At 36.3% G+C, this 14,858-nt stretch overlaps 1 long non-coding RNA gene across 1 annotated transcript; it reads right to left on the reverse strand.

The window, feature by feature from the left end:
- Nucleotides 1-1,014: 1,014 nt before the first annotated feature.
- On the reverse strand, nucleotides 1,015-14,298 carry LOC142346053 (uncharacterized). Its single transcript, XR_012759382.1, has 3 exons — nucleotides 14,139-14,298; nucleotides 9,167-9,343; nucleotides 1,015-1,125 (listed from the first exon to the last, which is right to left on the reverse strand). It is a non-coding gene; the product is annotated as an uncharacterized LOC142346053 (long non-coding RNA).
- Nucleotides 14,299-14,858: the final 560 nt, after the last annotated feature.

The following is a 14,858-nucleotide window of genomic DNA, read 5'->3' on the forward strand; positions in this document are numbered from 1 at the left end:
ATAGACTGAACTTCCCACAAGTAAAACAGACACAAAGCAGTAGTCCGCATAATACTTCCGGTCGCAAACAGAATTTTAGAAGTGACGACAACAATTCGGACAAAGCGTCTGGTTGTGTGATAAAAGCAACCCATGAGCAAAGTCAGGGCAAAGACATATATCATACAGAAAATTCGACATTTGTGATTGTTTGTGGGCTTGATTCTTAGAATCCGGTTGACGGGCCCGTTGTAGTATTGGTACTGTCTGCACAACGGGGGATGTTTCCTCAGTTTTAACAGTAAAGGTTTGACTGGGCGAGACTATATAGTTATCGTCAGGTATGTTTTGAGATCTAGAAATAAAATTGGCCAGGCGATGCTGGTCCCATGCCTAAAGTTGGTATATCCAGAACAGTCCAGTCGAAAAAAGGTGTAATTTAGGTATGGACATATCGAATTTTGATCTGGGACTAATTCCTGCATATATTCAGATTCGAAACATGGCAGAGAATCCATATCTGTTCAGCTATCCCCCCCCCCCCCCCCCACCCATCGAACTCCAGATCTATATCAGTTCTGATAAAGTCTAAAAGTCTAAATGCAAGTCCTATTTCTTTTATTCAGTAATGGGCAAGTCTGATTACAAGTCTAACAAATCTTGGTCAACAAGACTTTTCAACAAGACAAGAAGTTTTTGTCGAAAAATTTTGATTCCCATTTTGATTGGTCAAGACTTAGGTGGTTTTTGATTCCAAAGTCCAAACCAACTTTTGAAAAAGTTTCAAGTGAAAACTCTAAATTTCGTAGAATTTCATAAACGTGCCGCGTTTTCGGGATTAATTTTTAGCCACTTTTCCGGGTGGTTGTAAATCATGCCAAAACATGTCACAAATAATGAACTAGTACCCCGGAGGTCAAATAAGCTCAGATTGGGTCCTTTTTTGGAGGGGGGGGGGGGGGGGGGTGTTTGGACCCATGGGGGCCGAAATGTATAGATCTATTATCATCATTGATTGGTGAAGGAAACATTTCCCTGAAGAAGTTCTGAACCGTGACAATGGTTGCAGCTGCTGCGAATGATCGATGAATAGTCTCGTTTAAAATCATGTACACAGCATCAATTAGACACAAAATAATACCACATCTTGAGTTGAAAATCTTTCGTTACTGCATTTTCTTTCAAAAAGTGGAAAATTGAAATAAGTATTTCGAGATAAATGTGGCATTTATTGGAACAAAAATTTACATTATTGGAATTGACAATCAATTCCAAAATTCAAAACATTTTCAAACGGATCGCGTTTCTGTGCGGCATTGAAACTCAAAAAACGCTCTGAATTTTTGAAGTGGACGAGAGAGGAGGAGAAGGGGGGGGGCTCAAGTCGCTAAAACTACCCTTTACATCATGATTTTATGCCCTCTGAGCAGTTTCGGTGATTTGTACACTTGGCGACTAATGAAGTTCGAAAAGAGCTGCTGAGCCAATTAATGAGATCCAGGCTTTGTCCGTGTATCCCGATTTTGAGGATGAAAAGTTAAAAGCGTCAGACAGAAATCGATCAAGCAAAGGAGGCCAACCTAACACTGAGGAGGCAAAATAGAGGCTGCTAAAATGCTATTGTTTGTTTCGGCCTTTGTCAAGCTGTTCAAGATTTTTCTGCGCACAATCAATATTGGCCAAGCAGTGAAAAAGTCTCGTCGAAACATTGGGGGGGGGGGTAAATGATCGTTATTTAAGTGTCTCAGAGAGCTCAAACAGAAACAGATCAGCGCAATAATATTATGCTCTGGAATTCTATAATTTGAGTTTCTATAGGGTTTGAGTTTCTATCATCAAAACGAAACACATCAACACAACAGACTATGAAAAATCACATCAAAATAAATAGAAAGGGTAAAATAGTTGTCATAAAAATTGTAAAGGGCAACCAACTGCGTGTGAAATTTTTAAGTTTCCGGTTTTTTATGAATATTCATATAACTGCAATTTCTTGCTAAAAATTGTGCTTAAGCCTACGACCAACGTTGAAGAAAAATTCGAAGAAAAATTTCATAAAAATTAACGCTACAAAGATTAGATCTGTGAAACAGGCATTTCACAGTTCTTGCTGGCCGGCTTCAAATTTTTCTAATTTTGTAAATTTTGTAAAAGGAAATAAAAAAATGTTGCTTTCAGGCTGTCACGAGAGACGTTGCATAAAGCAAAAGTTGTATCAATGAGACGAATCTGTTAGCAAAGAACTTAACGTAGGAGTCAAAAATTGGCCGTAATAAAAGATTAAAAACTCAACGAACTGCTAGTATCGCTTTTTCTTCAATACGCCATAATTCCTTAATTCAACAGATGTGTAAGATGAGAAAAACTAAATTCTTTAGAAAATGTACTGGAAACAAAGAAATGACATTTTAGTGCAGTAATGTACAATTTACAGGTCTAATAATATTGCAGGATCCCTTGAAATTTTTTTGAGCCAGGAAAAAAAGAGCAAGCATGAAGAAAGGTAGGAAAACATAACCGACTAACGTCGGGCGAATCGCTCTCAAACGACCGGGGAGCGGTTGGCTTCGTCAGTAGCTAGGTACGGTTGAGTGGGGCTAGCTTTAGCTTAATTGAAGGGAAGTAAGTGAGCGCAGCGGGGGGGGGGGGGCACTGGGGGCTGATGGGGCTACAACAATGGGGGGGGGGGGAGGGGCAACAGGGTGAGTCAATCTCTAAGAATCACCCTTCGCACCATAAGTATAAGTCTCCAAAACAGTTTCTGTGAATCTCATACTTGAAGATTAGTGAGTTGAAAGGCTCTAAAAGCACTTAATGCCCGCTTGTGCTACCTGTTTATCCCGTTTTTGAGGACGAAAATTCAAATGCGTCAGACAAATAATTGGTCAAGCGAAAAAATACATAAAAAGTCCGACAGGACTAATATAATTGCTACAAAATTCGTTTGAGAGCAATTAAACAATAAGAATTAAAACTAGGTAAAACATGAGTATGCCCTGTTATCGTCTGACTGGGCGTGATCATGGCGGGTCAGAAACTTCGCTGGCAAATCGCCCAAATATAGCCGTCATTGACTATCCATTCAAATACTTTGGGCTTGAAACAGAAAAGATACAAAATATCACTATTTTGAGTGTCCCAAAGGGTTTTAGTTTGTTGTTCAGTTTTAGGTAGGAAAGAAATTTATAATGATTTTGCTTATAAATAAAAGGCTATTACGCTTTGAAGGCTTTTAAAAAAGTAAAAAGAGCCCGTATAGAAAAAGATTAATAGGTATGATGATGGCTGACAGTCTTTGAATGAGTTTGATCATGGCTATAGCTACTTCAGAAACTAGGCAAAGAAGGGCCTCAATGAAAAATGGGCTAAATCTTGGTCTTGGCTCATTATCTTCGTTATGCGCCTCAGCATGGCTAACAACTGTTTTGGTTGATCTTAACGTTTAAGGAGCCACAACGAGTTTTAAAAAAGGCTAAAAATTTTTCCCAGGTTGAGGTATCATCGGGAAGTGGCCTCTGATCAGCTCGTTCCAGACGAAACTAACCTCTAATCAGATCATCCCGGACCAAATATCCTCTGATGAGACTAAAGTTCGCTCAAAACGCCGTGTGCGCTCGAAGTGCGCTCGAAACTGTCTCTAGTCATACCTTGCCAGACGGAAATGACCTCTGATCAGACCGAAAATAGACCATTGTCCGGACCATTGTTCTACCATGGCCCAGACCAAACCCAGACCATCGTCCAGACAATTTTGCGCTCAAAATCGCTTCTGATCAGAATATTGTGCGCTCGAAATCACCTTTGATCATACTCAATTGCGCTCGATTTACTATGATCAGTTAATGGTTTCCACTATGAACGAAATTTTGCTATAATATATTCATTTAAAAAAAAATTGGTGATTCTAGTTTGAAATTCATCTGAAGAAAAGATTTTTCTGAAAGTACTGCTATCAAAGAAACCTAACTGAGAAATTTTTTTTTAGTATGTCATTAGTGCATATTTTTTTGATGAATGGGATTAAATTAGACGGCGCTCCATAAGAAACGTCATATTCTACAATTAAAGAAAATTTCCTCTTAAGGGGACCGGAATTTTCTATCAGCTGGACCACTTTGGTACTGATCAGAGCCATCAAATTCTAGTTATGTCTCTGATCAGAATGCTGCTTTGCTGATCAGAATTCAGAGCCAAAAGCCCACCGTAAAAAAACAAAAATTCAAAAATAGGAAAAAACGCTCGAAATGGTCTCCGGTCAGACCCAATTACGCTCAAATCTTCTCTGATCAGACTTATGTGCGCTTGAATCCGCCTCTGAACAGACCAAACAATACGGAAATGAGCTCTTTTCAGAACATTACCATACGGAAGTGATTTCTGATCATACTATTGTGCGCTCCAACCGAATCCCAGATCCTGTAATTTTGGTCATGAAAAAAAACTTAAAACTAGGTAAAATATGAGTTTGACCGGTTATCGTCTGACTGGGCGTGATCATGGCGGATCAGAAACATTGCTGGCAAATCGCCCAAAAATAGCCGTCATTGACTATCCATTGAAATACTTTGGGCTTAAAACAGAAAAGATACAAAATATCACTATTTTGAGTGTCCCAAAGGTTTCTAGTCTGTTGTTTAGCTTTAGGTAGGAAAGAAATTTATAATGATTCTGCTGATAAATAAAAGGCTATTACGCTCTGAAGGCTTTTAAAAAAGTGAAAAGAGCCCGTATAGAAAAAGATTATTAGGTATGATGATGGCTGACAGTCTTTGAATGAGTTTGATCATGGCTATAGCTACTTTAGAAACTAGGCAAACAAGGGCCTCAAGGCAAAACGAGCTAAATCTTGGTCTTGGCTCATTATCTTCGTTATGCGCCTCAGATTGGCTAACAATTGTTTTGGTTGATATTAGCGTTTAAGGAGCCACAACCAGTTTTAAAAAAGGCTAAAAATTTTCCCAGGTTGAGGTATCATCTGGAAGTGGCCTCTAATCAGCTCGTTCCAGACGAAAGTAACCTCTAATCAGATCATCCCGGACCAAATATCCTCTGATGAGACTAAAGTTCGCTCAAAACGCCGTGTGCGCTCGAAGTGCGCTCGAAACTGTCTCTAGTCATACCTTGCCAGACGGAAATGACCTCTGATCAGACCGAAAATAGACCATTGTCCAGACCATTGTTCTCCCATGGCCCAGACTAAACCCAGATTATCGTCCAGACAATTTTGCGCTCGAAATAACTTATGATCAGACTATTGTGCTCATGATACTCATTTGAGCTCGAAATTGTTTTATCAGTGAATGCTTTCCACTATTAGCGAAAATCTATAATTTTGCTACAATATATTCATTTCATAAAAATTGATGATTGTAGTTTGAAATTCATCTAAAGAAAAGATCTTTCTGAAAATATTGCTAATACAGAAACCTAACTGCAGAGAAAAATTTTTTAGTATATCGTTAGTGCATATTTTTTGGATGAATTGGATGAATTTAGACGGCGCTCCATAAGAAACGTCATGTTCTACATTTAAAGAAAATTTCCTCTTAAGGAGACCGGCATTTTCTATCAGCTGGACCAATTTGGTTCTGATCAGAGCCATCAAATTCTAGTTATGTCTCTGATCAGAATGCTGCTTTGCTGATCAGAATGCAGAGCCAACAGCCCTCGGTAAAAAAAAACAAAAATTCAAAAATAGGAGAATACGCTCGAAATTGTCTCTGGTCTCTGGTCTCTACTATTGTGCGCTCCAATCGAATCCCAGACCCTGTAAAATTGGTCATGGAAAAAAACTGTGTGCGTTGGATTTGTTATGATCAGAGGTCACTTCAGGATGGGACCTCAACTTGGGTTGTTTTCGAGTTTTACGCATGTAATGACTCTATCGCAGATAAAAGTTTATTTTTAATTGAAATTACACGGTTGGCAGAAGATAACATATACCGACTAATGCAGAAGAATTGCTCTTGAACGACAGGTGAAGCTAATTAATTCAAGGGCTGTAGCCTAGATCAATTTTTCTTTATGCGTGCAAAAACAGTTGACTGCACGAGGATTCCAACCATGGGCCGATCCCTTACCAGAAGCACTGCCCACTCGGCTATCAGTCCTGCTATCCTGCAGTCGCCGTCTATGTTGCTATGCTGCAACCGTTTTTAATTTACTTCGGAGTGAGAACAGTAGAGATCACTCAAAAATGAAGAACAAAAGCATGAAAAAAATCACTTGCGAAGTCGAAGAATGTTCTAGAAGAAAAGCACAAAACGGTCAATCGAACAATTTACATAAACATAGCTGGCAGATTGCCAGAAAAAAGCCGCAATAGATTCGTAGATCGGCAGTCTAAAAAAACAGTAAAAAACAGACCAAAAAAATTCGTCTTTTCATCGAAGGCTGATTTGTTATATTTTTATTGAAAATCTGTATAAGTTATTGCTGCCTCTATTGGCTGATCTCAAATAACCTTCATATAGAGTGGCACACACCCATTTGACCTTATCTCTTTGATTTAAAGTAAATAAAAGTCAATTCCAAATTGAGGAATTCATTTTTGAGAGTGGGGTAAGTCAAGTGTGACCAAAAAGTTAATCACGCTCATGAACAAAAAAACTCGCTCCACTAAGAGCGAAAAATGACGTCACACATGCAATTCAGTTGAAATTACATGAACGAATGAACAAAAAGTGGCTGTGACGTCATATGGTCGTAACAAAAATCATGATGACGAAATAAAAAAAAACACAACCAGAAGAATTCCGGAAACGACTCGAAGTAGAAAAGTGATCGTCTTCACTGATCTAATGCATATTTCACAAAATTATACTAAGCATTTTGAAACAACAGGAAAAAAAACGAGAAAACTATTTGACAAAAACCGAAACACAACCTGATAATTTTCAACTTAAGTGGCAGCTCCAGAAAAAACTATTTCAAAAGGAACATGTTATATAGATAGTTTGATACAGGAACCTGTTACAGATATGCATCAAAATATTGACAGTTGACAGACAACCCGAACAAAATGGGGTCACAAAAAGAAACTCGAAAGGAAAAGGAGATGACGGACAAAACCGTCGAGTAAAATTCTCTAAAAAACTCTTTGCAAACGCTAAATGCAATTCCCGAAACATTATTGAGAAAATGTTGATAACAATCTCTCGTACATCAGTCATCCAACCAAACCAGAAGTAAAAATACAACAATTAAAATATAAGAAGAGCAAAAAACAAAATAATTAGAATTGTTTAATTTAATTAAGTGATATTGCCCTATTTAGCTTTAACAATTCTTCCAACCATTATTCGTCTAACAATTTCTAAAACTTTGTCTGCCAGACAGGTCCCTCATCTAAAACGCGGGAGAGAAAAATCAACTGACTGTTGGAAACCGCTAAGAACAAAGTGAAAAAATTTTTAAGATGTATGTTTGAAAAAAGTATCATGACTAGATTTCAAGTGTCGGTCCATAGTCGCAAAAATAACTCTCAACTTAGAATTGACTGCGAAAAAATAAAAGCAGGAAACGTAAGGTAAGAAGAAAGTCAAGAACCATAGCAACAAAAATCGGCAAAATTTTGCTCGAATTTAGCCAATTTGTCACAAAATTTAAAAACTATCATTCATAGTGAACGACCACCGAAATTACTACAACAACTAGTTTCAACCACACAACTCCTCAAATGTTACAAACAAATTCAAGACAAATACAAAAAATGCTAGAAAAGCTTAAAATAGGCAAAATTGAAAAAATAGATGAAGACCGCGTCTAAATTTGTAATATTTGCTTCAGATGGTCAAAAGTGCTTCCAAACACACTACTACAAATCAAAATCATTGTGAGAAACACCTTTGATTGAAAAGTTGGAAACAAAACTAAAATAATATTTTGAAAAAGACGAACCTGATCAAAAAATTTTGTTCTCTCAGCAAATTATTTTCACAACTAATTTTCTCGCCTTTACTATATACAATGGTTTTCAACGATATGATTAAAAAATCAGTCTCTCTTCTTTGCTTTTCGATTAGTCCAGCCGTTTGACCTAAACACAGTTTTCACATGCGGCATTGACTTTTACAGTCTGTTTTAAATAAACTCCAAAAAATATCGAAACAAAATTAAGTACATATATCTATAAAGCAATAATAGTTCAAAAACAGTACGCCGCAGCCATGCTTCTGTTGAAATAAAAACATGAAAACTTGAGTAACAGAGGATCGCTAAAATAAAAATACTTTGCAAAGAATTGTCAAAATATTAAAATTATATATAAAAATATATTAAAATTTTAATTAAGAAACAAATTTCCCTTGAAATTCAAAGATTAGACGTCAAAAAAAAACCAATCAGTTATTAATAAAAAAAAATAAAACCACTGGCTGTGCACAGAAATACTTTTCTTCTAGGTAAAACCAAAAAACAACAAAAATTTTTTTAAAAAATGGATTAAAAATGCAAAAAAATGTTAGTATGTGTACAGTATGATAAAACAAAAAAGAAATCACGCTCAAAAGAGTTGTTCAATGCACGAATTGCCAACCAAACGTTGCCATATACATTGAATTTTCAGAAAAGAAGTCCGCTCGAAGATCCAAACATGAAGAAAATAACGAAAATAAATCCAAAAATTAACTTTAAAATTGAGAAATATGAGCCCATGTTACACTTGAAAATTATCAGGCTCTGCAAAACTTTGAGGCATCAATTTCATAAAGTTATATATTAATGCATCATCAATCAAAAACAATTTCTACAAATAAACCTAATTAAAAGTAAAAAAAAAATTGAGCCAAATGGACGAAAAAACAGGCGCATACAGTTATCTATATGCGCCGTTCTCTCAGGAACATTTTTCAAAGTCAAAAAGTCATTCACTGAACGCAGCGCATGATCAAAAAACTTCTCTCGCTTAGCGAAAATCTGTTCACCATGACAGCTTTTCTTACTTTCGCTTGTAGGTCAAAATTCCGCGTGAACAAGACTACTTCCTGTAAAAAAAGACCGAGAGAAAACAAATACTCCTCTTCGAGTCGTATAAAAACCAAGAGAAGGCCAATAATAGCCCCAGCTATCGCTGTACGGCTATTAAAAAAGACCAGCACGTTTTCAAGAATTGCTATGAACTTCGTTCAAGAGCAATTAAAAGTATAAATGATGCTGTAAATAGTTGCAGTAGCGGATAATGATGCACCCCAAAACAATTGTTGGTCTTGTAACATATCTCTTCGTCATATCAGAATACTTCTCAATTCGACTGTCGATTACGGTGCTGAGAATAGACCAGAACACTAAGAAGAAAAATAAGGAAGCAAATGCGTAATTGTCCACTTTTCCCTGTTCATGTGCGTGCTCCAGAACGTTGGTTGAACTGATAAAAAATTCAAAACTTTCTTCCCGTACTAGTGATTTCTTTACAATAATTTTTACCTTGTGACTTGTGACATAAACTGCGATTAGTCACAAATCAGCAAAGTTTAGACCTCGAGTTATGAAAAGCTTATATAAATCTAGTGTCCGATACTGAATATTGTGTCTCTGTGTGTGTGTGTGTGTGGGGGGGGGGGGGGGTCCATTAATGACTATAATTACATGGACCAGCACATGTCAGGTAAAAGTCTTCTCATAAAAAATTATAAAAATTTAGTCAAGCATGGTTCTTTCATACCACATCTGTATAGAGCATGATCTTTTCATAAGTCGAGGAGGCCTATACCGAGTTACCTTTTTTCCTGAAGCGTAAATCCATAGAAATTAATAAATCTGCTGATGGAACAGCGAAACATCATAATAACCAAAATCCCATTGCCCGATACGAATCACTTCAGAAAAGTCGAACACTGTCGGTTATTCTTGATACTTTTATATAAATACAAAATTCTAACAAGATCCAGAAAAACGTTTCAGAAATATTGTTCAAGAATTGTACATTATTATTTACATACTAGTGATAGACATAGTGCTTTTCCACTAACTTAAAACCTAGCCGGAAAAACTCCGGAAACTACCCGATGTTACGAAGCTGGCTGCAAAACTGTCATTACCTACCTAATTGATAACAACACTAGAGTTATCAAACAGTGAACTATATCGCAATCTATTCTTCACCAGACTTTAAAAATTAAGATTCCTCAAAAGTTACTCATAAATTTTTTAAATTAGATCTCTTTATTGTTTGAGTTTTTTAATGTCTTATGTAACTCCACGAACGTTGCAAAGGTTGATGAAAAGTTTACTTTCAAGTGTAGTTTTTCTAGCTTACTAATTTTTCTAATAACAATAGTCAGAACTTCAGACTTCGCATCTGTGGTTGTTTTCTTCAATAAACACATAGACTACTGTTTAAAAAGCAACAAAATTAGTTCAAAAAATTGAGAAAATAAGAAATTCTCAGAATGCAAAACATAGCTGGCAGATTGTCAGAAAAAAGCCGCAATAACTGCGTAGATCTGCAGTCTAAAAAGCAGTAAAAAAGACAGACCAAAAAATTAGTCTTTTTACTGAAGGTTGAGATGTTAAATTTTGATTAACAATATGTATAAGTTATTGCTTCCTCTATTAGCTGCTCTCAAATAAACTTTATTTAGAGTGACACACATTCACTTGACCTTTTCTCCATGAATTAAGAAAAGAAAGGCCAATTTCAAAGTCAGGAAGTCATTTTGAGAGTGAGGTAATTCACGTGTTACCAAAAATTTAACCACGCGAATGAACAAAAAAACTCGCTCACTAAGAGCATAAAATGACGTCACCCACGCACTTTAGTTGAAATTGGTTGACCGAATGAACAAAAAGCAGATTTGAAGTGGTTGTAACGTCATATGGGTGTAACAAAAATCTTGACGATGAAACAAAAAACATAGCAGGACAAGTCCTGACACACAATTCAGAGGATTGTCTGGACTAAACAAACAACTAGACCTAGAACGGACTATAAGTGAATTGGAAAAGCGATTTCTAAAAAATCAGATTAAAAAATCTAAAAAAAGGAAATCAATGTCAAAAGGCCACATGTGAACAAAAAGCCACTAGCGAGAAATGGAAATTTGGCGCAAACAAAAAACTAGGGCTAGAACGAACTATGGATGGGTTGGGAAAACATTTTGGAAAAAAATCCTAGCCAAAAAATCCAAAAACAGTAAAAATCGAAGTGAAATTGCTGCATGTGAACAAAAAACCACTGGCGAGAAAGCCAATTTTTGTTGAAACACCGTTTTCTGGCTCTACTTAAAAATTGGAGCAAAAAATTTCAGGCCGCAAAACCACTCTTTTTTGCCCCATTTCCTGTTTCGGCGTGACTAAAATCCCTACTCCTGACTTCAAAAATCATAAAAATGTGTAAAGGCCAAAACTAAGAGAAGGCCAATAATAGCCCCAGCTATCCCTGTGCGGCTATTAAACAGCACCAATCAAGTTGCAGGAAATTGCAAACAAAAACTGATTAAAAACTGTTCTAAATTTGCTCAGAACAAAAGCAGTATTCAAAATTATACAACCCTAAAAATAAAAAAATTATCACTTAAACTCTTTTTATCACTTAAATTTTTTCCAGAAAAAATCACCAAAAATTTTTACCTATCTCAACAAAGATCAAAATTGTGAGTCGCATTTGTACAATAAAAGGTCTATCTGACTGAGATATTGAACACATAAAAAAGTGGAAAATTCTCGAAAAACACAAACAGTTCAAAGTCTGGTTGGCAATAAAACAGATTTTTAAGAAGATTTCGAAATTTTTTGGTTATTCAGTAGAAAACGATAAACTGATCGTTTTCGATTACTCAACTATGCAGTGCCTTGCAAAAAGAAGCGGATTTCAATATAAGCTTACAATAATTGAAACTCAACTGAAGAAAATTTGGCAATGAAAACTATTTAGTTTTTAAAAGTTTGTCCTCAAAAACTATGCTCTAAGGGATGAAATAAAATGAAATGAAATTAGAATAAAGCGAAGAAACTAAGCAAGTTCTTTTTCAATTTGAGCTCAAATTTCTGAAATTGACCAAAAAGGCGTCGAAACAATCTGAAAAACTGAAAACAGGCAAAGTCCTCAGAAAATCCTCTCAATTTCTCCGGTTTGCCAACACGTCGCGAAAAGATATTAGAAGTAAATACATATAGTCGAGTTGGGACCATCTTAAAGAGACAATCTGCAATAAGAAATACTGCTGTAAAATTCAGCAAGTAAAAAAATACTCATTTAGCCAAAATTTTTGACACCTTTTTCCCATACATGAAAAAAACAACCCTCAATTTTACTGCTCTCGAAGTATTATTACCGCTATGACCTCAACGATTAGTCTTCAGGTTTGCGGTTCCTGTTAAGAATGCAGTCTAGCAAATGATCTGATGAAATTTTGCTCGGCCAATACTCATATTAGAGTCCTCAAACTAAACTGGGAACAAAATCAACTTCAAAGGTGAGTCAGATGTACAATTTCTTGCTCTTCAACGAGAGACTGTGGGAATGAGTACACGTTGGGAATTTATAACATGCCCCAGATGTATTTATTGTAATCGCAGTTTCTGCATTTTTTTCTCTACTTAGCGTAAATTTAGTTCACCGTGTGATGGGATTCTATAAAACTCGATTTTCCGGCGTGGAGTTTCTATAGAGTTCTATTGATCATAATAATTTCATAGAAGCCCATCGGTAGATAACGTATATGCCTGTGTGGTAACATCTCATCTATTACATTTTTGGTTATACTGGAAATGATGTGTAGCAAGTACAGAATCATTTAATGAAGACGCGCTAATTGGTTGGAAATTTGTGTGCGTGTGTCAAACCACCATGAATCATTGACGGGACTCATTGAGGGAACTTTTCACTTCTCGGAAATTTTGCTGTTCTACCAGTGATTTCATGAAGATGTGAAATACGAAACATAGCTGGCAGATTGCCAGAAAATAGCCGCAATAGATTCGTAGATCGGCAGTCTAAAAAAAACATTAAAAAAGACAGACCAAAAAAATTCGTCTTTTCATTGAAGGCTGATCTGTTATATTTTGATTAAAAATCTGTACAAGTTATTTCTGCCTCTATTAGCTGATCTCGAATAACCTTCATTTAGAGTGACACACACCCATTTGACCTTATCTCTTTGAATTAAAGTAAATAAAAGTCAATTTTAAAGTGAGGAAGTCATTTTTGCGAGTGAGTTAAGTCAAGTGTGACCAAAAATTTAATCACGCACATGAACAAAAAAACTCGCTCCACTAAGAGCGAAAAATGACGTCACACATGCAATTCAGTTGAAATTGCATGAACGAATGAACAAAAAGTTGCTGTGATGTCATATGGTCGTAACAAAAATCATGACGACGAAATAAAAAACATAGCAGGACAAGTCCTGACGTACAATTCAAAGAGTTTTCATTGACTTAACAAACAACTAGACCTAGAACGGACAAGGGGTGAATTGGGAAAACCATTTCTATAAAAATCAGATGAAAAAAACAAAAAAAAAAACACAAAATCAATGTCAAAATGATGCTAGGGAGAACAAAAAACTACTAGTGAGATATGTAATTTTGATTCTAACAAAAAACTAGGTCCAGAATGAGCTGTGAATGGATTGGGAAAACCATTCAGAAAAAAAATCCGATCCAAAAAATTGAAAAAACAGTAAAAATCAGAGTTAAATTGCTGCATGTGAACAAAAAACCACTACCGAGAAACCGAACTTTTGTTCAAACACTGTTTTCTCACTCTACTTTAAAATTAGAGCGAAAAAATTCACGCCACAAAACCACTCGCTTTTTCGCTCCATTTCCTGTTTCGGCGTGACCAAAATCACCACTCCAATTTGACTTCAAAAATCATGAAAATGTGTGAACAGATCTTAAAAAAAAAGACAGCGCCCCAATACAATTCAAATTCTTTGAATTGTAAAAAAAACCAAGAGAAGGCCAATAATAGCCCCAGCTATCGCTGTGCGGCTATTAATAATATTAAACGTTACTATTAGTTGATTCCCTACACAGATTAAAAGATTTTGAGGACAAGCGTTTTGGCTATGCAAGTTTGCTAAAATTGCTTAAAAATTTTACTAAAATTGCTAAAATTAATTCATCTTAAAAATTTCTTTAAAAAAATCCTCCTAATACTTTGTTCCTCCTAATACTTTTTATGCAGAAAAAGAAGGAAAGAAAACATTGCATACCTGAATTCCAAAATTTCTGCGCATGACATAATGCAAACAGCAAATATGTGTCTGCCGTCTTTTAGAACATCGCGCAAGAATGGAATTGGTCGGAACACTGAACTCTCACTGGACATGAACAAACCATTAGCCCAGTGGTCTCTCTCAAGGGCTTCCTTCTCAGGTCTTTAATCAGGAACTGTTCTTTGAAATCTTAATCCCTTCTGATAACTACATTCCCGGGTCGACACCGAATGGTTAACTTGTAAGATTTTGCAGGTTTCTTGCAAAAGATGGTCAACATGTAAGAACTTGTAAGTCGAATGGTTAATTTGTAAGAACTTGCAAGTTTTTAGAAGAATAACTTGCAAGACGATGCATCGCCTTGTAAGAACTTGCAAGAAACTTGAAAGTTCTTACAAGTTAACTATTCGGCCTCGACCCGGTCTACGACGATTTTTAGTTTGTAAACTGTAACTAAACGTGTCTAAATAAAGGCGGCCAAATTTTGGTTTTTCTACAAAAGCAGCCAAAACATTTTTTGCGAGATACCGACCCAGGTTGAGGTGCCAGACGGAAGCAGGTATGTCCAGACTGTCCCCGGCGGAAAATTTCTATGTCCACGTGCGTTCACCAGACTTCCGTGCGTCCATAGCCAGACTTTCGTTGTATCCAGACTATGCAAATTTGAAAGCACCCCCCCCCCCGTCATGAGTTCATCTTCGGTCTAGACATACTTGC

This window comes from Convolutriloba macropyga, chromosome 9, assembly GCF_964194025.1.
Source record: "Convolutriloba macropyga chromosome 9, txConMacr16.3, whole genome shotgun sequence".
NCBI lineage: Eukaryota > Metazoa > Xenacoelomorpha > Acoela > Convolutidae > Convolutriloba > Convolutriloba macropyga.